Source organism: Myotis brandtii, unplaced genomic scaffold, assembly GCF_000412655.1.
Source record: "Myotis brandtii unplaced genomic scaffold, ASM41265v1 scaffold465, whole genome shotgun sequence".
NCBI classification, from domain to species: Eukaryota; Metazoa; Chordata; class Mammalia; order Chiroptera; family Vespertilionidae; genus Myotis; species Myotis brandtii.
The window spans coordinates 900,790-926,750 of record NW_005367775.1 but is presented as its reverse complement, the minus strand read 5'-3'; the positions used below and the strand labels follow the sequence as shown (position 1 = coordinate 926,750).

At 40.3% G+C, this 25,961-nt stretch overlaps 1 protein-coding gene and 1 pseudogene across 1 annotated transcript in view; one reads left to right on the top strand and one right to left on the bottom strand.

Moving 5' to 3' along the window:
* The window catches only part of SUGCT (succinyl-CoA:glutarate-CoA transferase), a 602,125-nt gene that overhangs the window by 510,486 nt on the left and 65,678 nt on the right, over positions 1–25,961 (bottom strand). The window lies entirely within an intron of this gene.
* LOC102256017 lies at positions 19,007–21,059 on the top strand (annotated as a pseudogene).

Genomic DNA, 25,961 nt, shown 5'->3' with positions numbered 1-25,961 from the left:
AGACTTATATTTTTGATATTTATTTTATATATTTAAATGCCATTTAACAAAGAAAAATCAACCAAAAAATGAGTTCGCATGTCATCTCGGACACGCGTGTCATAGGTTCGCCATCAATGCTCTAAGCCATCCCTACACACTACAGTACCTGCTTCTGCTCAAGCTCTCTGCTCCCAGTCCCTCTCACCCTAGTAGCACTTGACTTTATATATATCTAGGTTATATCCTGGAGTTCACATTTTATATTCCCTGCAAGCCCCCCGCCCCCCGCAAATACTGGAGTAACTGGAACCCCTCCATGATCACTCAACTGTCCTCTGCATTTGCTTAGAAAGCATATCATTAACTGAATCGATAATTCTTCTCATGTTCTTCTACTCAACCTCATTCATTTGTCAACTATAAAGCATTTTCAGGGAAAAATACTAGAAGATAAATGAGAACACATCTTTCAAAAAGGGAAATTTATCCTGCCATCAGAAAAACATTTTGAAATCCTAATAGCTCTGATTCCTGTGCAATTTAATCTGCTACACTTTGTCCCTCACACCATAAAGTAAACTAATTCCTTCAGAGTCACTAGGGCCAAGGAGAAAAACATTCAGGAGTAGGGAAGTTATTCTGACTACCTCAAGTTGAAAGAAGAATAATAATTCTACCTATTCATACTACATTTGTCATTAAGTTTTGGTATTTACTAATGATAAAAGCTAAAACTTATTAATCACCTATTGTGCACTGTTCTAAGCATTTGATATGAGCTATCTCATTTAATCATCATGTCCTTTTGAAAAAGGGACTTCTATTAACTCATTTTAGGTACAAATGGCACACAGCAGTTTAGTGATCTGCCCAAGGTTATATACCTATATATCAAGCCAGTACTTGAATTCAGCTAGTCTAGATTCTGGCAATCTATACTATATTATATACATAATCAGATTACTGAAGATTTCTGAATGACTTTGATCATGGAAAAGTTTTATTGGACTGTCCTACTTGGTAAAGAAAAAAACAGTGATTAAGCATCCTTTTCAATTAGGTAAACTTTCTGCAGTTAAGTTTGACTTTAATTATTATATAATATTTAATGTAGTACTCATTCACAGTTTTCTGCTTTGCTGCAACTATGTTTTGGCTTCTATTCCAATGTAACTTGAAATAAATTTCAATCTATAAACATTTTACCTGTAAACACTGAAAAACCAGTAGAGCTGTTATATTAACTTTAAAATCTCTACATTTATTTACTTAGCAAAGAAAAAACATTATCATATCCTCTTCATAACAATTTTTAACTTAATGAAAAGAACACACACTTTCACATTCCTCTGAATTATCACTAATGATAGTCAAATAATATGTATGTTTACTTTATATAATAAACTCTAAATGAAGACATAGTTGCATTATACTCAGAATAATTTTCCCAATCCATCTTAGTCAAAATCAGATATATAAGGAAATTGGATATCAAATGCCAGAGGTATGACCAGACAGCAAAGAGACACAGAATTTCAAAAGCATGTTTAAGATAATACATCAAACATATTTCTTACCATGAACCACTGACCCAATCAATCATTATTCTGAAAAAGTAGTTATGAACAACTAAAAAATGTGATGAGTAAGTGGAAATGTAGAAAAGTAACATTTAATGACATTATTTATTTATCTCTGTGATTCCATTTGTTCAATTTCAAAAGTCTTCTTCAGATATGGTCTTACATTTCAAATAACTTAGTTCTTTAAGATGTCTGTTTTTAGAATAAAATAGTGCTTTGTTCTGCAACACTAGGTTTAAAAAGAAGTTCTAAGAACAAGATGAAAGTTACTTTTGTTTATTGCTTCCTTCCTGCATTTAGCAGATAACTAATAAGCACTTATTATATGCAAGGCACTCTGTCAGGTGTCCTGGAAGGACCCAAAATCAATAAAACAGAGTTTCTCAAGAAGGTTAAAATCCAAAAGAAAAATAACAGTGCCATCAAGTAGAGATAAAAAGTGCCATTTGAGCTGACCCTTTGATAAAGAGAATTTAGTCATGTTAAAAAAAAAAAAAAAAGGAAAGGGCCTCCCATTCGAAAGCAAAATTGTGAACAAAGTCACAGCAGAGATAGAAAAGTATTGGGTCTTTTTGAACAAATTAGTTAATGATTGAAAATACAAACTGAAACAAGGCATTAGATGTAATGACCAGAAGATCATAGATGATCACTAAGATGCAATATCAATAAAGCAGCAGGGACAAGAGCCAGATTAAAGGGGTCTAAGGAATGAATGAAAAGAATGTGGGAGCTGCAAAAATATTTTTAAGACTTTTTATTGATTTCTTTTAATTTTTTCTTTAGAGAAAGAGGAAGGGAGAAGGAGAGAGAGAAACATTGATGTGAAAGTGAAACATCGATCAGTCGTCCCCCACCCCCACTAGGGACTGAGCCTGCAACTGGGAATCAAACCAGCGATCCTCTGTGCACAGGATGACACCCAACCAACTGAGCCACACTGGCCTGTATTTTAGAGGCTGTGTAAAGGGGGAAGGAGAGAGACTGGACAGTAGCTCAAGCAGGTAAGGAGGAAAATAAAAGTTTTATTTTTGAGGATGAAAAAAAAACCCTAAAGTTCATTTAAATATACTAGAAAAAAGAATTAACTGAAGGTGTGCAGTCTTAAGCAAGACAGAAGAGAATAAGTAAGAAAGTGTGAGTGAAAGATTAAGGGTAAAAAATGTCATCTCTCAGTGAAGTCTTCCCTAACTCGCTGAGATGAAGTCGCTTCCTCTTCTGTCTCTCTGTCCACTAGAAAGAAGATTAGGGAGGGGAAGAATGTGTCTGATTTGTTTGCTGCTCTCTGCCCAGTGGCAGGAACACTACCTGAGACATACTGTAGGCACTCAGCAATTATTAACTAGTAAATAATGAATGAATGATACAGTTTTTCTCTAATTTGGGAGGAGAAGCTCAATGAAGAAAAAGAAATAGTTCAAGTAAGAAAGAGAAAAGGTGGATGCAATCCCTACAGAAAAGCAGAATAGGAAAAGGCATCTTCATAGAATAAAAATAGCTGATATTTGCCTCTCTCTTTCTAAACCCTGGCTCTGGCCACTGGAGTCACAAAGAACAAGACACTCATTCTTTTACCATATGCCGACTGGGTAAACAAAAATAGAGGCTGAGTTAGATAACAACGCCAGGCCCTGTGGTCTCATATTCAGGGTGAGAAAAGCAACAAAGGTGACTTAAGAAATAATAAGGGAATCTTCAGGGGCCTAAAAGTGAGTATATGATGATGCTAAAAATTCATGGATGAGTTGAGAGATGAAATAACAACTCTTCCTTTTAGTCATAACAGGGGATTGGGTGAGGCTGTAACGGGGATCCAAAAGGTCTTAAAAGGGAGGGTAGGCAGTTCAAAGGCTAAGAAGTTGAATAAAGGCTGATACCCACTGACCCCTGCAGATCTCCTTCATTGTTCCATGGAGCCCAGAAGCTGTTTCTTCTACTCGTGCGCGCGCACACACACACACACACACACACGGTTGTGGTTCATTTTGGGAAGAACTGCATACACTTGTTCAATTATGCTAATTCAGGGTACCTTCTACAATTCTCTATTTGCCACTGTTTACCTTTATTTCTTATCACCTCTGTCTGCCTTTATGCCCTAGGGACCTTTAATCAAAAGGGGGATTTGTTGGGTGGGCCTGATCTAATCCAAAGAACCTTAAAAGAAGGTGAAGCTCAGAGAGACATGCTCCCACTGGCCTCAAAGATGCAGCCTCCAAGAGCACTATGGACACAGGAACTGTATTCTGCCAACAACCTGAATTTGTTCGGGAGAGGACTATGAGATGCAAATAAGAATGCAATCCAGTAGACACTCTGATTGCGGCCTTTTAAGACCTGAGCACAGGATCCAGCCTTTCCTGGACTCCTCGCCCATGGAAACTATGAGATAAGGACTTTTTGCTATTTTTAAGTTACATTTGTGTAATTTATTATGCAGCAATAGAAAACTAATACAGGGTTGAAACCATTAAAGTGGATGACTAGACTAGGTAATTAGAGGGAAAGCAGAGGTCAAGGGCAGGGCACTGGAGTCAAATGAGTAAGAGACAAAAAAAAAAAAAGAATAGGTTGTAAAGGTAAGAAGAATAACAGACAAGGGTGGTGTCTGGAGGCCAACAGAGGAGCATGTTAAAAGAAATAGTGTTGAATGCATGTCAAATAGCCAAGTGAGGTCAAGGAAGATGAGAGTGAGAATATTGGAACCAACAAAAAAAATTAGCCTTTGCCGTGGCTCAGTGGTTGAGCGTCAACCTATGAACCAGGAGGTCACGGTTCGATTCCCAGTCAAGGCACACATGCCCAGGTTGCGGGCTAGATCCCCAGTAGGGGGCGTACAGGAGGCAGCCAATCAATGTTTCTCATTGATGTTACTATCTCTCTCTCCCTCTCCCTTCTTCTCTGAAATCAATAAAAATATTTTTTTACAAAGAAATTAGCCTTTAACAACAATATCAATAGAGGAATTGGAGTAGACATCGTTAACACAAGGGGTTAGAGAAGTAGGTAGGAAGCAGAACCTTCAAATACAAATATTTTAAATTCAGCAGTGAAAGGAGGAAAGAGGTAGAACAATAGCTGGAATGCATGGCCCAATCGCCAGAAATGGTGTCAAGTAAAGATTGCTCATGATCTTTCCTTTTCCAGTATAAACAGATTTTAATAGAAAATTAATGAAGACCCAAAAGCCTTAGAGCTAAAGGAATGAATCTCTCCTAGTGAAATTTTAGGCCTTTTTCCAAGTTTATAATCATGGTAGTTTCCTAGAGCCTTTTGGTCACAGAACTATATAAAACAGCCCTGCATACAACAACAGGTTATAAACCAGGCCTGGCATGAGAAAGAAAGAAATTAACTTGCACACTCTGCCTATATCTGATCCTTCTGAATGACTGACACCTAAGAACGTAAAGGTGAATGTGCTGATGACTTTTGTCTGGCCATGTCGCACTGTGCTGCTCGCTGAGCTTCTGTGGAACAGTTCCCAGAGTAACAGGGGAGACTCACTGAATGCAGTCCATGATTGAGTTCTTTAGTGGTGACGCTTTTTAGTGAGGCCTCGTGGGAGTTCTGGGGAAGGTGTAAAGCCAGGTGTGGATTAGGACAAGAAATCACAATGTCAGTGACCAAATGATTCAGCAGGTAAAATATGTGTCATGTCATTACACTTCAAGCAAAAATTCATACAATGAATACACATACACCAGTGCCAAGAACTGCTGTGCCAATTAACAAAAACCAACTCCGTGATGAAAAACAAAAAACAACTCTAAGAACACCAAGAGAGAGAAAACACATTCTATATTTTTATATACTAATTCTATTTCAAAGTCTTAAAAATCTTGCATTTACATTTCATTGTTTTCACTCAGCAAATACTTATTGATTGACTACTTTGTTCAGTCAGCGTGCGAGGTGCTAGAAAGATAGTGGTAAAAAGTGATGGAGTCTCTGCCCTCATGAAACAGTCTAGTGAGAAGACACATGTTACACGTGCTAAAGCCTGCCCAGTGACATGAGTAGTCTGGGGGCAGCAATCTGATTGGAAGAGGCTTAGGCGCCATGGTCAGCAAACCGTGGCTCACGAGCCACATGCGGCTCTTTGGCCCCTTGAGTGTGGCTCTTCCACAAAATACCACGTGTGGGCGCGCATGTACAGTGCGATTGAAACTTTGTGGCCCATGTGCAGAAGTCGGTATTTTGTGGAAGAGCCGGTATTTTGTGGAAGAGCCACACTAGAGGGGCCAAAGAGCCGCATGTGGCTCGCGAGCCACGGTTTGCCGAGTCACAGTTTGCCGACCACTGGTAGGGAGCTCAGCTCAAAGTTAAGTTTGTATGACAAACTCGTTCTTTTCACACTTCCCTGCCCCCTCCTCCCACCAACACACACAAAATGCATTGGGCAAGTATAAAGGCCATCTTGACTAATTTGGGAGTCACTTCACAGAAAGAGAAACAATGAGAATATTCCACTATATATAAACACCTGGTCTATCTCGCCTACGTTTAATACATCTCACCAGAGATTAAAATCAAGTAAACTGATTTCAGAACATCACTAACTTTTATCACATTCAGAACTCATCAGCAACTGGCCACATGGCACAACCTGGATAGGTTTTAAGATCTAAGCTGCAAATTATAGACGTGTGGGGCTTTTCAACATCACCTCTAAGAGACCTCAAAGGTACACCCACATAATCAGCCTTTGATGATACAATGTATCATATATCCAAATTCTCATATGTCCTTAATTTGGCACATTTGCATATGATCTGCATTCTAACATATCCACAAATATGTTTTCATATGCTAGAAGACTGTAATATGATAGAACCCTTAAGAAGCCACTCTGCTTTGTTCTGTCAATTCTCCTATTCATCAGACAATGACCATTCTCTTAGCCACATCCTCCACCTACTCCTTAACCACAATTGGAGGGCTAGACAGTTCTAAAGAGGGCATAATCTTTGAATCTTTTTGACATCCGCAGCAGTGTGGTGGAGAGAAATGTGGATCCTGAGACAACAGGCCTGAATCCCAGCCTCAGCTTAGACACTCACTACAAAGTTCTGAACCCTGAGTCAAGTTTGCAAAACATCACCAACCTCCTCCTAGCCCTGTAAGTATGACTACAGATAACATTATAAAAGTGCTTTGAAAATACTCCGAAGTAAGAATCAAAAGTATCATTTAAAAAACGAAAAACATATTATCCAAGCCAATACAGACCAAACAGCTAACATAGGCTTTTACTATACAGCAATTTACAACTTCTATATATTAGATTGGTGTTTTCTATCTTTCACTGTTACAAATAACCTTAATAATAAAAGCATAATATACTAATTAGACCGGACATCCTTCCAGACGACCTTCTGGATGAAGCCGGGGCTGCAAGGGAAGCCCGGGTCCTGGGTGCCTGCCAGCAGCTGGAGGGAAGCCCAGGTCCCAGGTGCCAGAGGGAAGCCAGTGCCGGCAGCGGGGGGGGTGGGGGGCCTACTCTTGCACAAATTTCGTGCATCGGGCCTCTAGTCCATTTATAAAAAACAACTGCCACAGATGGCAAATCTAGCTAATCAGCTTTAGAAATTCCAAGTATATTTATTGCTTTTATTATCAAAGACAAATTTCTGAAAGGGTCATTTTTTACCTTTTACAAATATTAAACACACATTGAAAAACTGTTAGTTTAGAAAAATACCAGTGGAACTACTGCTTAAACATATGCAGTTTAACTATACAGTAGCAAAAATTGATTTCTAAGACAACTATTATCTGTTTATCTCCAGAGGTTGTAAACTGGCAGCTTGTGAGTATGATTCAGTTTATTAATGTATTTTGTTCGGCCTACACAGTATTTCAAAAATTGAAGTTTTATAAAAATTCAGATTTCTTGCTTCAAAATTGAAATTCTGGCTACACTAGGCTAGTGGTGTAGGGAGCTAGCTTATACTGGCTCATAAAAGCCATTGTTAGCCCTGACCAGTTTGGCTCAGTGGATAGAGCGTCGGCCTGCGGACTCAAGGGTCCCAGGTCTGATTCCGGTCAAGGGCATGTACCTTGGTTGCCGGCGCATCCCCAGTAGGGGGTGTGCAGGAGGCAGCTGATCGATGTTCCTCTCTCATTGGTATTTCTAACTCTCTATCCCTCTCCTTTCCTCTCTGTAAAAAATCAATAAAATATATATATTTTTTTTAAAAAGCCATTGTTCCAAACATGTTTAGTGACAATCACATTCGAAGCTTGAAATTAGCAATATGGAAATATTTACACCATGAGAATTGGTAAATGCTACAACTGGCTTACAGTCATACTCTATTTTTAAAAACTCTTGAATAATAATAAATTTTTAAAAACCAAGTCAATGTGCTTGCTTGATACTTAAAAACAAAGACCAGGCTTAAATTCAACACTATCGGACAAATCAAAATACCGCCTTTAGATTCCGTTTTCTCCCCTTTCTAACTATTGTGTTATTTAAGCAAAAAATAACATTGTAATAGATTTTAAGTCTGACACTGAGCAGTTAGCAAAAAATGGGTATTTTTTTTTAAGTTAGGACTATTAATTGCATATTCTTAAAAAACAAAATATGAAAAACTGAGAATTTTTATTTCTAGGTGCAAAATAGCCATTGCTTCTCAAAACTATGAAGGCTTTTGGTTTATCTACAGACCGTATATGGATATTTGATGGAGATCTTGAAAACCTGGGCAGAAAAATTCCTACAGAAGAAAAACCTCTGATTAAATGACTCTATCAATAAGAATGTCTGAACATGAAACTGGATATGACAGTAGTGAGCAATATTCCCTTTCATGTCACATTATGTGATTTTTGCTAAGACAATAACACTTTCATTTATCACTTCCTCCTTTGGGGCATGAGCATCATAGACCTGCTAGACAAAAAGCATTTTCCACAAACCACTTCCAAGGTCCCAAGAACAAAGACAGAAGACAAAATTTGGGAAAGGACACAGACCCACAGAAATTCCTAAAACAGTTCACATCAAAGATTTGTATCTCTAGATACTGTCCTGGCAGTAAGCATGACCACACCACAAGGAAGGAGCCACATGAGCATTTGTCAGGAGTGTCTACCTCAATGCACCACTTTTAAATTCCATCTTCCCTCCTCTACCTCCCACCAGATTTTTTTTCAGTCTCAGACCTACTTTAGCATGGTTACTGGTCTTTTCTTTTTTTCAAAGTGCTCAAAAATAACAAGTATTTGAAATTCTACCATAGCCCCAAAACTATAACAAGGTCAATTTTACTGTAGTAAGGAAACAAGGAGATTAAAGAAACAGGAAGGAAGGAAAAAGGAAGGAAGGGGGAAAAAGAACATCAAGCATGGTCCCATGTACATGGGACATTCTAGAGCAGTGGTTCTCAACCTTCCTAATGCCGCGACCCTTTAATACAGTTCCTCATGTTGTGGTGACCCCCAATTTCATTGTTACAAATTGGACATAATTAAAGCATAGTGATTAATCACAAAATAATATGTAATTATATATGTCTTTTCCGATGGTCTTAGGTGACCCCTGTGAAAGGGTCGTTTGACCCCCAAAGGGGTCACGACCCACAGGTTGAGAACCGCTGTTCTAGAGTGTACATGGGAGAACTCAGAAAAAGATACACTAAACTCCAGAGAAGTTTGTCAATATTCCCCCAAACAAAAACAAAACAAAGAAAAAAAAACAGCAAAAAGTACAAGAGTTTGCCTGTATTCAGTAATATGTACCAGCCTCACTAATTGATGTTGAACTTTGTTCACTGTGTTGATTTTCACTAATCTAATGCTAAAGGCGTGGACCTGTTACTTCAAAAGTAACAGCTCTTTTAGTGAAAGAGTTCAAAGTAAGGCAGCGTACCTTCACTGCAGCTGACTAGCAAATAAGTATTGCCAGGACTTACAACAAGTTATCGTGGGCCTCACATGCATATATTTACAATAAGCAATAAATACGTCATCTGTATTTTTAACTTAATTTTGATTGAGGCATTTGAACATGCACATTCTCTCGACTTAAAAAGCAGTAGCAAAGTAAGACTATTTTTAATGTTTATATTCTAAATAATTGCTGCAACCCACGTACTCCTAGGTCAGTACATGCAGGGTTAAGGGATGTAGTAATAAGGTGAGAGTGTGCTGAAGAGGGGTGCGAGGAAAGGGAACAATACAGGAGAAACAAAGGTGGAGACAATGGTAATAGTCATAGTTAATATTATAATGACTATATTAGAATATATAATTATTATATTATAATTAATATAAAATTAATAATAATAAAAGCTAACACTGATTTAGTGCTTACTATGTAATAGGCACTGTTGCAAGCACTTTACATATATAAATGAACTTTAATCCTCACAGCAAATTTAGGAGACAAACACTGTTATTATCCCCATTTAATGACTGAGAAAACTGAGGCATAGAGCCATTTTAAGACTTGCCCAAGGGCCTCAAATAAAGGGTGTCCCAAAATTCACGCAAGAAGTAATTTTGATAGAAAACACAGGTTTATAAATAAAAATTGTAAATTTTTTATTGATTCATAAAGTGTACAGTATAGGGTTATGTATGGAATAGCATATCGGGTAAATGGTCTCCACGGCTTTGCTGGCACATACGCACTCTTTTGTTGAAATTTTCCATGACCGTTTTACATAAATGTGGCTGAATTTCGATGAGGCTCATTTCATCTTGATGGCTTGGTTAATCGACAAAATTGCTGCATTTGGGGTTCAGAAAATCCATGAGTGATTGTTGAGAAACAAATGCATCCACAACGTGTCACTGTTTGGTGCAGATTTTGGGCTGGAGGCATCATTGGACCATTCTTCTTAAAAAATGTGGCTGCTCAGGCAATAACAAAAGAGTGCATATGTGCCAGCAAAGCCATGGAGGCCATTTACCCGATATGCTATTCCATACATAACCCTATACTGTGTACTTTATGAATCAATAAAAAAAATTTACAATTTTTAATTATAAACCTGTGTTTACTATCAAAATTACTTCCTGCGTGAATTTTGGGACACCCTTTACTTAGTAGCATATTGAGGGCTTAAATCTCAGCTGTCTAGCACCAGAGTCCATGTTCCTAATCACTTCCCCATAAGCCTGAATAAGGTTACCAAATGGAAAGAAGTTAATTCAACAATAACCTTAAAATTAAGTTTTTAAAAAAAAGCTGAAGTCTTTTTCCTTTAAAGAAAAAAAATATATTTTGCATGCATATTAAAATGTTCTACTTAATAAATACAATGCAAATTGCAATGTTTATTTGGATACGGGTACCAAGTACAATTGCAAATATTAGAAATGAATATAAGAGTCCTCCCCAGAAAGATGAAGCACATTTTAGCCACCCAAGGCATCGTATTTCAAGTGCAGCTCATGGACCCACAGTGCCATCCAGTGATAAAGTAGGTGAATCACGTGTACCTCCTCTTCTGCAAGTTACCACATCTTTTCTATAACTAATCCAGAATTTTCACATTAAAATAATGAAACAAATATTAGTAGTACCCTACCTTTTATTTTACGATGATTTTTACCAAGTTACCCTAACTGTTAAATCTCCCCCAATATTTCTTTTTTTAAAAAACACGAGTTTGATAAGACCAATCCAAACTATTAACTTCAGGGATAAGAGAGGTTGCTGATAATTTACTAGAGTACTTCATTTTCCTCAATAAGTCATTCTATTTACTAATAGCATTTTAGTCACGCAGTGAGGACATAATATTGTCACCACATAGGGTAGTTCAGTGCTTCCCAGTATAGCCTTTCAGTCAGTGGACTGTGGAAGTCAGAAGCAGTCAATGAGGAGGGCTGAAACACCTGCTCTAAACAGCAACGCAAGTATCCCCATCACAGTACCTGCACTATGGAACCTCCAAAAGGAAACAGATGCAGCAATTAAGCATATGGTGGAGGAGATACATGGTGTAGGAAGGGGAGCTGGGCAAGCATCAAACAAGGCAAAATGTATCTGTAGACCTAAATAGATGGGCAATTACTTTTTTAAAATTCTCATATAAGGAATGTTTACATTGTAACTTAACTGAATTTTAAAGTTTAGTTTTCATCCAAAACCATAATATTATAGCTAATTATATCACTAAGACAAAATAATTATATATGTCCCTGGAAGGAATTCAAAAAGATCTATCAGTGAGTTCTTTAAATAAGATTTTTTTTTATGAAACAGTCATCAAACTTTTAATAGTAATTATTGCTAAAGAGTAGAATTACACACAAAAAATAGTTTCTAAGGTATACATTTGTATTTTTTGGCACTTTCTCCCTGAACATGCATTTCTTTTGTTAAAAGTGTAGAAAAGTCCTGTGCTCCACTCCATTAACGTCGGTAGGAAGAAACACAGGGGTAAAGTCTCTGTTTTCTATACATACCTTACACATTTCAATTGTTTTGCAACTGATGTTTTAACATAGACAAATAAAACACAACTTTTGCTTAAATAAACAAATGCCTTTTACCACAGAACTACTTCCAAATCTAATTATTTTTTAAATATATTTTCCAGTTAGTAGCTAAGCCAGCTTTTAAATTCTTTCATTTTTAAAATGCCATGATTGAGAACAAGCCTATGGGAGTAAATATGATTAAAAAGACAAATATGCGAACTCTGGTCACCAATATGTGAGAAGTGGAGTCAAACTCGAGGTTCGTGTCTGTGGCCACTGGAATGTCCCTCTCCACAGCTGTTTCCCTTCAAGACAAGGGTTCATATGAAGAGTTCCCACACTCCTCGAGACTGCAAATCATACTGACCACTCAGCTGCTGATTCTCTGTTAGTCCATATCATCAGCATTGCCTAAAGTTAGGTGTACCATCTATAATAATAAAAGCGTAATATGCTAATTAGACCAGACGTCCTTCTAGGCAACCTTCCGGACAAAGCCGGGCTGTGAGGGAAGCCCAGGTCCCAGATGCCAGAGGGAAGCCGGTGCCGGCAGCTGGGGGAAGGAAGGCCTACTCTTGCATGAATTTCGTGCATTGGGCCTCTAGTACAGTCATAAAACTTTAAGGTTCTTTCTAACCACTCTATGTTTTTGTTTTCATTTCCTGCCCTGCTAAAAGTCCCATGGAGTTTCAGTAGAACCAAGGCCTAAAGTACACTTTGATGTCCATAACTAAACCCTCAGGCCAGCCAAAAAACTTGCTACTTGTATGACTTGAGTCTTGATTAAAAATTATGTGGGGGAAATTTAATGTCATTTAATTTTGAGAGTATGAAGATAATATGTGGAAGAAATATGTTGCAGGTTTACTCTAAGACACATCTTTTTAAATTATGACCCACAGATCTCCTATATCAAAGTCACCTTGGTGCTGCTCCAAAAATGCAGGCTCCAGAGTCCTGTCCCAGGCCCACTGGACCTGATGAATAATAGTGGGAAGTTAGAGAATCTGTTGTTTGCTATTTTTTTTAATCTCCCTATTAGAATAACCAAAATTCAAAACACTGACAATACCAAGTTTGGGAAAGGATGTGGAGCACCAGGAACTCTCATTCATTGCTGGGGGGAATGCAAATCGCTATGGAAGACAGTTTGCCCACTTCCGACAAAACTAAATGTAATCGTACCACATGACCCAGCAATCGCACGCCTTGCTATTTACCCAAAGAGTTGAAGACATGCATCCACTCAGAAACCTGCATGTGAATGTTTATAATACCTTTATTCATAACCGCCAAAACAGCTTTATTATAATTGCAAAAACTTTGGTTATTCATAATTACCAAAAATGTGGTACATACAGATAAGAGAATATTACTCAGCGCCAAAAAGGAATGCAGTACCAAGCCATGAAAAGACATGAAGAAAACGTAAATGCCTATTACTAAGTGGGGAAAAAAGCCAACCTGAAAAGGCTACGTACTGCATGATTCCATCCTAGAAATGGCAAAACTACGGAGACAATGAAAAGATCAGTGGTTGTGGGGCAGTACAGGGAGTGGGGAATGAATAGGCAAACAAAGAGGATTTTTAGGGCAGAGAAAATACTCTATGATATTATAATAATAGAAATAAATCAACATACTTTTTATCCAAACCCACAGACAGTATAACATCAAAAGTGAACCCTAAGTTAAACTATGAACTTTGGATGATTCTGAGGTGTCAGTGTAGACTCATCCTTGGTAAAAATGTACCCTTCTGATGAGTGATGTTGATAATGGGGTAGGAGCAAGGAATATATGAGAAATCTCTGTACCTTCTTTCAATTTTGTTGTAACTTAAAACTGCTCTAAACAGTAAGTTAAAACAAAAGCCCCTAGTGATTTTCATACATCATAATTTTGGGAAACATTTTGTGGAACAGCAGTTCCCATACACTGCTGGGCATTCGAATCATCTGGAGAGCGCTTATAAATCCCAATGCCCAGGCCAGACCCCATACCAGTTAAACCAGAATCTGGGGATGGGACACAGGCAGCAGTTTTTTGAAACTTCCCCAGTGATTTCAATGTATAACCAAGTTTGACTCCATGTACAGCTCAGAGACGAAATACAGCCTTTCTGGGTGTCAGGGCAAACTCAACTTGAGATTTTTAACAACGACAACAAAAAATTTTAGTTAGTCAATCATGGTGGCAACAATTAAGACCTAATAAGCTGCCATGAAGAAAATTGTTCATCACAATTTAAACATGGAAAAATTCTCGTTACTGATATGGCAACATACCAAGGGGCGGGATAACAGTTTATCTGAATCAAACAAAAAGGAAACGTATTAAGTACAACCTTCAATGGCAGAAAACATATGCTTTAAATATTGAAAATCAGATTCATTACATAATTTGATGGAGGAAGTGACCAATATTGTACTTTTTTTTCAAACTGTTACAAATCTAAGTGCAACAGTTTGAGGATATTTAGAAGATGCAGAAGCAGAATGTGTATCAAAACAAATTAGATTTTCAATAAGGTATCAATGTCAAAGAAATTAAATAATTCAGTAAGCTTCTTTCTTAAGTCTTTTGGTCTTCCCTCGGTGGCTTACATGACAGTATGCTATTCAACTGGAGACAACATATATGAACACAGTGAACCAAAACTATAGTCACAGAATTTAAAAAGCATGACTTTACTCAAAGAAGTACAAATTTCAGACTCAAACTGGAACTATAGATTGAACAGAAGACAAAAGGAGAATGTACTCATTTTACTCATTTGTGGTCTGGCTTCAGTTCAATAGAATCAAAAATATAAAAGAATTACAGAGCTATTTGGTGGAAAGGAAGTCATCATTTCAAATAAGACTCAATGATTTACATGATTTCAAATCATGTTTTAAGTTTCTGCAGCTTCCTTTAGAGAAAACCTCAGAATGTATCTGTATTACCATCTAATTCTATAAGTGTGGTTCAGTTTCAGGAAGAATTGATTGAACTGAAAAGAAACTATGCCACCAAAAAGACACAGTGTTCCTGGAATTTTAGAGCTACCCTGAAATTTCTGGCAATTGCTTCTCAGCAATGTTTTAGTCCTCTGCCCCTATGTAAATCCATCTTAAAATATAAAATTGCTAACATTAAAAATGAGTACCGCCCTGGTGGTTTGGCTCAATGGATAGAGCGTCGGCGCACAGACTGAAGGTTCCAGGGTTCAATTCCTGTCAAGGGCACGTACCTCGGTTGCAGGCTCAATCCCCAACCAGCCCCCGTAGGGGCCTGTGCAAAAGGCAACCAATTGATGTGTCTCTCTCCCTCTCTCCCCCTTCCTTCCACGCTCTAAAAATCAATGGAAAAATATTCTTGGGTGAGGATTAAAAATAATAAAAATAATAACAATAGTAATAATAATAATAATAAGTACCTTAATCAGTGATGTAAACCTTGAATCAGAATCATTATAGCGCTCCACTTGCATGGAACATGAGTTCTTTAACACTGACATAAATCCTATCTAATAAAGTGGTAATATGCAAATTGACCATCACTCCAACCCAAGATGGCCACCCCCATATGGTCAAAGATGGCCACCCCCATGTGGACACAAGATGGCCAGCAGGGGAGGACAGTTGGGGGAGGGGACCCAGGCCTGCAGGGGAGGGCAGTTGGAGGTGACCAGGCCAGCAGGGGAGAGCAGTTAGGGGTGACCGGGCCAGCAGGGGAGGGCAGTTGAGGGCAACCAGGCCTGCAGAGAGAGCAGTTAGGGGTGAACAGTCTGGCAGGGGAGGGCAGTTAGGGGTGACCATGCTGGCAAGGGAGGGAAGTCAGGGGTGCCCGGGCCGGCAGGGAAAGGCAGATGGGGGCAACCAGGCAGCAGGGTAGGGCAGTTAGGGGTGACCAGGCTGGCAAGGGAGGGAAGTTATGGGTGACCGGGCCAGCAGGGGAGGACAGTTAGGGGCGAACAGGCTGGCAGGGGAGAAGTTAGGCATTGATCAGGCTGGCAGGGGAGTGGTTAGGGGGTGATCAGGCTGGCAGGCAGAAGCAGTTAGGGGCAATCGGGCAGGCAGGTAGGCGAGCGGTTGGGAGCCAGCAGTCCTGGATTGTGAGAGGGATGTCCAACTGCCCATTTAGGCCCCATCCCACCAGGATCCCTCGAGGGGTCCCAGATTGGAGAGGGTGCAGGCTGGGCTGAGGGACACACCTCCCCCCCCACCCCATGCACGAATTTCGTGCATCGGGACTCTAGTTTACATATAAAACCAAACTTTCCATAGCCACTTCTGACCGCTAAGGTGGTGAAGCAGTTTCCGATTGCTACTGTTACATAATACCCCCAAATTTAGTTACATATTCCTTTACAGTCCTGGAGGTCAGAAGTCTAAACTCCCTCTCACTGGGCTAATGTCAAGGGGTCAGCAAGGCTGGTTCATTCTGGAGACTCCCAGGTGAGAACTTGTTTCCTATCCCCTACCCCTTACAGCAGTGGTTCTCAACCTTCTGGCCCTTTAAATACAGTTCCTCATGTTGTGACCCAACCATAAAATTATTTTATTTGCTACTTCATAACTGTAATGTTGCTACTGTTATGAATCGTAATGTAAATATCTGATATGCAGGATGGTCTTAGGTGACCCCTGTGAAAGGGTCGTTCGACCGCCAAAGGGGTCGCGACCCACAGGTTGAGAACCGCTGCCTTACAGCTTCCAGAGGCTGTCAGCATTCCTTCAATGCATGGCCTTTTCCTCACTCACTCCACCTTCTTGCAACCATTGTTACATCTCAAACTAGTGACTCTGGTCTTCCTGCCTCTCTCTTTAAAAGACCCTTGTATTTACATTAGGCTCACCCCCATCCAGGGTAATCCTCCCATCTCAACATCCTTCACTTAGTTCCCTTTGTCATAAAAGGTAGCATATGCATAGGTTCTGAGGATGAGGACATGGACTCATCTGGGGCCATTATCTGGTTTAGCACAGATAGTAACAAGGAAGGAATAGAACTGGACATCATCATGGTTTAACATTGCTTTTCCTTTTCAACACAAGTGGGGAGGAAAGAAAGGAAACACTGGGATTTCAATGCACCTCCCCTTCTCTGTGTTCAAAGACTGTTCTGGTTATTGCAACAGCCACCAACCACATGTGACTAATAAGCCCTTGATGAGGATATGCCAAATTAAGATGTGCTGAAGGTATAAAGTACATGTTAAATGGGAAAGACACTGTAGGAAAAATGTAAAATATCTCCTTATTAATTTTATATTTATTTTCTAACTTCCACTCAAGATGGCAGAGTAGGTAAACATTGTGGCTTGCCTCCTCCCATGGCCACATCAAAATGACAACTAAATTATAGAACACCACCCTTGAGAACCACATGAAGACGAGTGGAACAGAAGTCCTATAACTAAGGTTATAAAGAGGAAGCCAAGTCAAGACTAGAAAGAGGCGCAGAGACTCAGAACCAGCAGGTCCCACACCCACATGTGGCAGTTAAGAATCTAGAGGGAAATCTTGGCTCCCCAGCCCAGAGCATCAGTTAGGGAAAGAGGAGTCCTCACAGCATCTGGCTGTGAAAATGGCCAGGGACTCCGTCCTAGTGAGATGGAGAGCAGCTGTAAGACCCAGGTGTCCCCTTAGAGGGCCCGAGCACAGACTCCCTCCCTCCCTCACAGTCACTAAGCTCCAGCAAAGGGACAGCAACTCAAAAAACATCAAGGACATAAAGAGTTCGAGGAACTAAAATGTCTGGCTTCAGGGTGAGGGCTGAAAAGGCAGCTCTCTTGGGACAGACCTGCTACCGGGCACCATAGTTCTTTGTTGACACCTTCCCCCACCCGGCCAGCAGGCATAAGTGTTGGCAGGAGCCATGGTTCCTTTGTTGAGCCCTCCTCCTACACAGCCAGCAGAAGCAAGAGGTTGCCTAGTGTGAGTCTCCAACAACCTGCTAGCACTGCTCATTCCCCCCTGGTGATTACCTGAGGCTCCAACCCACCCAACTCACACATAGGCCAAACCCCTCCCAGTGGCTGTTCTTCAAAAGCAAATGGCCTTGGCCGGCACTGAGGACTTACCTAAATTCTCTCAAAGGTCCACAAATACCAAATAAGCAGCAGCTGACCTCAGTGTGTCCTGTACCTCTTGCTAAGTGGCACCAAGCCTGACCCTAGTGGCAGGTGGCCTGGGTTACCAGCGTAACGTTCCCCAGCATCTTCAAGCCCAGCATAGGCAGCCACCAAACACAGATCATTTTGTATTTCCTACCAGGTGGCTCCAGTCAGAGCACAGGCAGCAACTGATCTTAATCTGCGCTTCAGCCCTGCCCCCAAGGTCCTGGAAACAACACACCTGGTGGCCAGCTACAGGCTTCACCAGAACACCACACAATTAGCTCCACAAATGAAACACCCAAAGGGTGGACTCCATGGATAACAGAGCCCTGCTAACGCAAATCCTACTTTCCACACAAGGCCCCTCCACTATAGTCCCAGCCCATCCTCATAGCAAGTCAATCAGAGGGTCAATTCTACCCACGGACAAGCCAACAGAAACCAAGACTCAACTACAAGAGGACACGCAATCCACACAACAAGCACACCTGGAACACATAGCTCAGGTGAAAAATGAGGCTGCACCACTGGGCACAAAACACGTACTACATAAGGCCACTCTGCCAAGTGGGAGAGATGTTGCAGAGCTAACTCATACATAGAAACAAACACAGGGAGGCAGCCAAAATGAAAAGAAAAAGAACCATGTCCCAAATGACAAATCAGAACAAAACTCCAGAAGAAGAGTTAAACAAAATGGAGGCAAGCAATCTACCAAATACAAGATTTCAATACACTGGTTATAAAGATGTTCAATGAACTTATGGGAAGAATAAAAAAACTCAGTGAGAACTTAAACAAAGAGACTGAAACCATAAAATATAAGTCATTAGAAATAAAGAATACAGAAAAAAACTTAGAGTCAACGGTCAAAGTCAAAACCTCCACCATGTCCTCCATCCGCTTCATTTGCCATTTCTGCCGTGGGCCCCTGAAGCTGACTTGTTCTACAGAGACCTTGGGCCTTGACCTCAGCCAAGAACCTGCAGCTTTGAAATTCCCCTTAGCTCAGGGGGAGCCAGGAGCAACTCCAGAGGAAGGCTCTACCTCCAGGATGGAGATACTAGTAGACCTTGAAGAGCTTCAGTATAGTGCCTCTGGCTGGACCATCCTTGGTGATAACGAGATTTCTGGGTACGGTCCCAGCAACTTCACCCTGCTCAGGAAGCTGGGCTCTGGGAGGACTCTCAATAGCATCCAGAGAGCCACGAGGGGTGTTTTTGACATCCCAATTGGTGAAGAAGAGCTAGACCACTCCCTGTGGGAGGGCTGTACTGACAGTCTTCTGGAGAAGCTGGACACCCCAGCTCAGGATCTCAGAATCTGACAGTCAGAACTAAAAATGCTGTTTGGAGACCAGGGATGGATTAAGTGAAGATACAAGGGAGGCACTGCAGGAGGAGCTGAAGGTCGTGGAGCTGGAGGAAGTGAGGCTGGTCCAGGAGCTGGAGGAGGTGGAGAAGAACCGAGAAAGGGCAGCTATGGCTCTGGAGGTAGCGTGGGCAGAGACGGAGACGCTGGAGCAGCAGGAAAGGCAGTACTATAGGGACCTCAGTGAACTGCAATGGCAACAACTGGAATTGCAGGATGAGCTGTGGAGCGTGGAGGACCAGCTGCTGTACGCCCAGACCCAGCTCACCTGGCTGAAGAAAACCAATGCCTTCAAGGCCATATTTGAGATCTGCTGTGATGGCCCCTTGCCTATCATCAATAGCTTCAGGTTGGGCTGCATCCCCACTGTCCCTGAGAGCTGCAGTGAGATCAACACAGCCTGGGGAACACGGCCTTGCTGCTCCTGGCCCTGTCTAACACAGTCGGTCTGCAGTTTCAGAAGTACCGGCTCTTCCCTGTGGAGACCACTGCTATCTGAAGTCATTAATAGACGACCCCATGGAGCTGCCCATGTTCTGCTCTTGGGGTCAGAGCGCTCTCTTGGATAACAAGTTTGACGAGGCAATGGTGGCCTTCCTGGACTGCATGCAGCAGTTCAAGGAGGAAGTGGAGAAGGGTGAGCTGGCACTCTGCATGCCCTACACCAGGGGTGGGCAAACCTTTTTGTGAGTGCGTGCCAAAACCAGCAAAATCTCTGACTCAAAATTCTTCTGCGTGCCAACCCTAATTTTCTGAGAACATGTTACGCCTACTTGATATCTCTTAAGGTGTACGTATGTGAAGAACCTTGAAGAAATAATAAAATTCATTCGAGTGACAAAAACACAGTATATGATGATGAAAAATACATTTATTTTTTAATGTATACATGTACACTGATAGTCCGACAGAAAACTTTATGACTCCGTTTGATATTATCAGTGGGACTTTTGCTGCTGCATCACTGATGACAGAGATTTTACATCAGGTTTATATTTCGTGACCTTCAGAGATATGCACGAGCTACTACTTTCATCCGTCAGGCTACTCCTATTACGAGACTTAATAAAATTCATCACTGAGAACAAAGATTCACAAGCGTATGTGGATGAAACCAAAACACTGGTCGGATCTAGGAAGGCAGGGAGAGTTAAGGCAGAGGCATAGAAATTGCTCTTCCCCTCTCTCGTCAATCCATGTCTATGGTCTTTAAGCTAACTTGTTATGTAAAATTATTTATTTATCTAAGACGCACCTACACTGAATTTATCTGAAAAATAAAAAAGTCGATATTAAGAAAAAAATTGTAAATGGAAGATTATGAGAGGGTTTCACATGCCAGCAAAAGTTACTGGCGTGCCATGTTTGGCATGCATGCCAGGGGTTGCCCACCCCTGTCCTACACCATCCACATAGGGAAGGGCCTCATGGAAGACCCAGGAGTTAGTGAGTTCTACTCCATCAGAACCCACCTGAACGAGGAGGAGCAGCGGACAAAGGCACTCAAGCTCATGCTTATAAATTTTAAGTGGCGTCTCGCTTGGGTCTCCTTAAGGTATCACCACAAATAACCTGATTTGAACATTATGCCAGTGAAATATGCCAGTTAGAGAAAGAACAAACTATAGAACCAGACTCAGAGAATAGGCAGACAGCTCTGCTGGGGGGGTGGGGAGGTTCGTGGGGGAAAGGGATGGAAGAATTTGATAAGGGGGACCTATAATCTGATAGATAAAGAACCTGAATTAATCTGAAAAATAATATTATTTTAAATTTTAGAACACATATACTAATGTGAATAGGGGGTTACGTTTTTCTTAAGTTTCCTTTTCAAGGCCTGTGTAAAGCGAATAAGGAGGTGACTCAGCTGTGAACCCAGCAAACAGAACTGATAAACAGGGTCAGACCACCCCACCAGGAGTCAAAACATCTCATCAACATCATCTCATCACCTGATGACTAAAGAATAATAGCTGACATCTGCGGGCCTCCAGGGCTGCCTCACCCTAGCCCCTTCCCTTTATAATCCTGTTCCCTACACCTTACTGGGAAGACAGAATTTGAATGCTTGTAAGCGCCCTGTCTTCTTGATTAGCTGGCCTTCTCAATAAACGCCTTATATCAGTGGTTCTCAACCTTCTGGCCCTTTAAATACAGTTCCTCATGTTGTGACCCAACCATAAAATTTTTTTTGTTGCTACTTCATAACTGTAATGTTGCTACTGTTATGAATCGTAATGTAAATACCTGATATGCAGGATGGTCTTAGGCGACCCCTGTGAAAGAGTCATTCAACCACCAAAGGGGTCGCAACCCACAGGTTGAGAACCGCTGCCTTATATGATTCAACCCTGCCTTCATTATTGGACATAGCGACAGGCAGCCCAAGCCCAATCGGGGGTTTCCCAGTAACAGATTAAGCAAAAAAAGATAATTCATGGACACAGACAACAATGTGGTGATGGCATGTGAGAGAGGTGTAGGTGTAAGAGGGTATGGGGGAATAAATGATGATGGAAAATAAAATAAAGGGAAAAAATAACTTTAAAAAAGAAATAAAGAATACAGTAACTGAAATTAAGAATATATTGGATTGAACCAACAGCAGACTAGATAAAACAAAAATTTGGAAAATAAAATAGCAGAAAAACTAATCAGTACAGCAAAAAGAGAAAAGAATAAAAGATGAGGATAGTTTAAAGGACCTCTAGGAAAATATCAAGTGTAACAATATTCACATAATAGGGGTACCAAAAATAGAAGAGAAAAAGCACAAGATTGAAAATGTATCTGAAGAAATATGACAAAAAAAAACTCCCCTAACCTGGCCAAGGAAATAAACATACATGTCCAGGAAGCACAGAATCTGAAATGAGCTGAACCCAAGGAGGCCCACACCAAGACAAAATATAATTAAAATGCCACACATTAAGTAAAAAGAGAATCTTAACATTAGCAAGAGAAAAGGAGTTATTTCCCTACAATGGCTGTCAGCTGACTTCTCAACAGAAACACTGTAGATCAGAAGAGATTGGCAAGGAATATTCAAAGTGATGAGAAGCAAGAACCCACAACAAAAACTATTCTACCAGCAAGGCTATCATTTATAATCAAAGGAGAGATAAAGCCAGACATGCAAAAGCTAAAGGAGTTTGTCACCAATAAACCAGTATTACAAGAAAAGTTAAAGGGTCTTCTTTAAGAAGAAGAAAAAAAGATCAAAAGTATCCTATATAATAAAAGCCTAATATGCAAATCGACAGAACAGTGAAACGACTGGTCGCTATGATGTGCACTGACCACCGGAGGGCAGACACTCAACACAGGAGCTGCCCCCTGGTGGGCAGTGTGCTCCCACAGGGGGAGCGCCACTCAGCCAGAAGCCAGGTGGGCAGTAAGGAGCGAGGGGTCCCGGAATGTGAGAGGGATGTCTGACTGTGAGAGGGTGCAGGCCAGGCTGAGGGACAGCCCCCCCAGTGAACAAATCTCATGCACTGGGCCTCTAGTGAATAATAAAATAGTAATAAGTACATATCTATCAACAATTACTTAAATGAAAATTGATTAAATGTTCTAATCAAAAGATATAGGGTAGGTGAATGGACAACATAACAAAACCCAAATATATGCTGACTATAAGGAACCCACGTCAGATATAAAGACAAACGCAGACTCAAGGTAAAGGGATGCAAAAAGATATTTCATGCAAATGGAAACAAAAACAAAAAAAGCTAGGGTAGTAATACTTATATCAGATAAAATGCACTTTAAAAAACATAAAGAAGGATATTTCATAATAATAAAGTTATCAATCCAGCAAGAGGATATAACCCTTGTAAACATTTATGCACCCAACATACAAAAACCTAAATATGTAAAGTAAATATAGACAAATATAAAGGAAGAGAATGAAGGCAATACAGTAATGGTAGAGGACGTTAACAACGCATTAACAACAATAGATAATCCAGACAGAAAATCAACAAGAAAACAGCAGCCTTAAAAGACACATCAGAATAGATGAATTTAACTGACTATTTTTAAGACATTTCACAACAAAACAATAGAATATACATTATTTTTTTAAAATATATTTTTATTTATTTCAGAGAGGAAGGGAGAGGGAGAGAGAGGTAGAAACATCAATGATGAGAAAAAATCATCAACTGGCTTCCTCCTGTATACCCCATACTGGGGATCGAGCCCACAACCTGGGCATGTGCCCCAACTGAGAACTAAACTGTGACCTCCTGGTTCATAGGTCGATGCTCAACCATGCTGGCAGGGCAGAATATACATTCTTTTTGAGCATACATGGAATATTTTCCAAAATAAACTGCATATTATGAAACCAAAAAAGTCTAAATTGACTTACTTAAGAAGACTGAATTCATATCAAATATATTTTCCAAACAAAATTATATGTAACTAAAAATTAATTAGAAGAACAAAACTTAAAAAAAATGGAGGCTATTAGGGAGGGAGAAAATGACAGCTAAATAGGCAGACCTGTCGTGCACCTCGTCCCAGGGCCAGATTGGAAATACAACCAAATTGGAAAACATTCACCAGGAATTACCCACTGAAGTGCAGCTGAGGAGGAGACATATCAAGGAAGAACAGAAAACACCTGGAGACAGCACCTCCACAACAGCTCACATGACATGGTCAGGGGTGAGCCACATAGTCAATCAGTCTGAGAGGAGACTCCATCCATGAATGGGACAATAACATTCAAGACCCAACTACAACAGGAGAACTCAAACAACTCAAGTAGGGGGCTTTCCTAGAGCACCCAGCACAGGAGATCTAAGAGACTGCACCACTGGGTCCCAAAAAACACCTGCTACATAAGACCAGCCCACAAAGTTTGGGAGGCATAACAGTTTGATTTAATACATAGAAACAAAAACAAAGAGACAGCAAAAATGGGGAGCCAAAAAGCATCCCTAAATGAAAGCAAAGGAGGAATCACCATAAAAAAAAAAAAACTAAATGAACTGGAAGCAAGCAATTTGTCAAATAAAGAATTCAGAGTAATGGTAATTAAGGGTGCTCAAACAATTCAGTGAGAACTACAAGCAACTTAGTGAGAATTATAAGGAAATTAGTGAAAATTATAAGGGACTTAATGGGAACTACACCAACTTGAACAGAGAGGTTGAAACATTAAATAAAAATCAATTGGAAATGAGGAATGACAAGAGTTGAAATAAAGAACACCCTATAAGGATTCAAGAATCCTACTTAATAAAGAGGTATTTTGCAAATTGACCATCACTCCAACACACAAGATGGCCACCCCCATGTGGTCAAAGATGGCCGCCACAAGATGGCCGGCAGGGGAGGGCAGTTGGTAGGGACCGGGCCTGAAAGGGGGAGCAGTTAGGCATCGATCAGGCTCACATGGGAGTGGTTAGAGGGGGATCAGGCAGGCAAGCGGCTGAGCGGCTGCAAGCCAGCAGTCCTGGATTGGAGAGGGTGCAGGCTGGGCTGAGGGACACATACATACACACACACACACACACACACACACACACACACACACACACCCCTCCTGCACAAATTTCATGCACCGGGCCTCTAGTAGACTATAAGAAGCTGAGAACCAAATCTATTAATTAGAAGACAAGGTAGAAAAAATATCCAGTCAGAGTAGCAAATGGACAAAAAATTTAAAAGTAGGAGAGTCTAATGTAGCTTTGGGACAACATGAAACATAACAACATTTGCATTATAGGGGTATCAGAAGGAGGAGAATCTGAGAAAGGAACAGAGAATCTGTTTGAAGAAATAATGGCAGAAAATTTCCCCAACCTGGTGAAGGAAAAAGTCACTCAAGTTTGGGAAACACAAAGAGTCCCAGCCAAGATAAACCCCAAAAGACCCACACCTAAGCACATGTTAATTAAAATGGCAAACATTAAAGACAAAGAAATAATCTTAAAGGCTAAAAGAGAGAACAGAAAGTTATCTACAAGAGAACTCCCATTAGACTGTAGGCTGACTTCTCAATAGAAACACTTGAGGCCAAAGGGAATAGCATGAAGTATACAAAGTAATGAAAACCAAGAGACTAAACCCAAGACTACTCTATCCAGCAAGGCTATCTTTCAAAATTGAAGTTGAAATAAAGAGCTTTGCAGACAAAAAAGGCTTAAAAAGTTTATTACCACCAAGCCATTACTGCAAGAAATGCTAAAGGGACGGTTTTAAGAAGAAATAGAGAGAAAGAGAAGAACACAGACATAAAGAATAAGGATGGCAATAAATAATTACCTATCAATAATAACCTTAAATATAAATGGTTTATATGCTCCAATTAAACAACATACAGTAGCCAAATGAATAAGGAAACATGACCCATGTATATACTATCTACAAGAAACTTACCACAGAACAAAGGACTCACACAGAATGAAAGTTAAGGGATGGAAAAAATTTTTCTAGGCAAATGGAAATGAAAAAAAAAA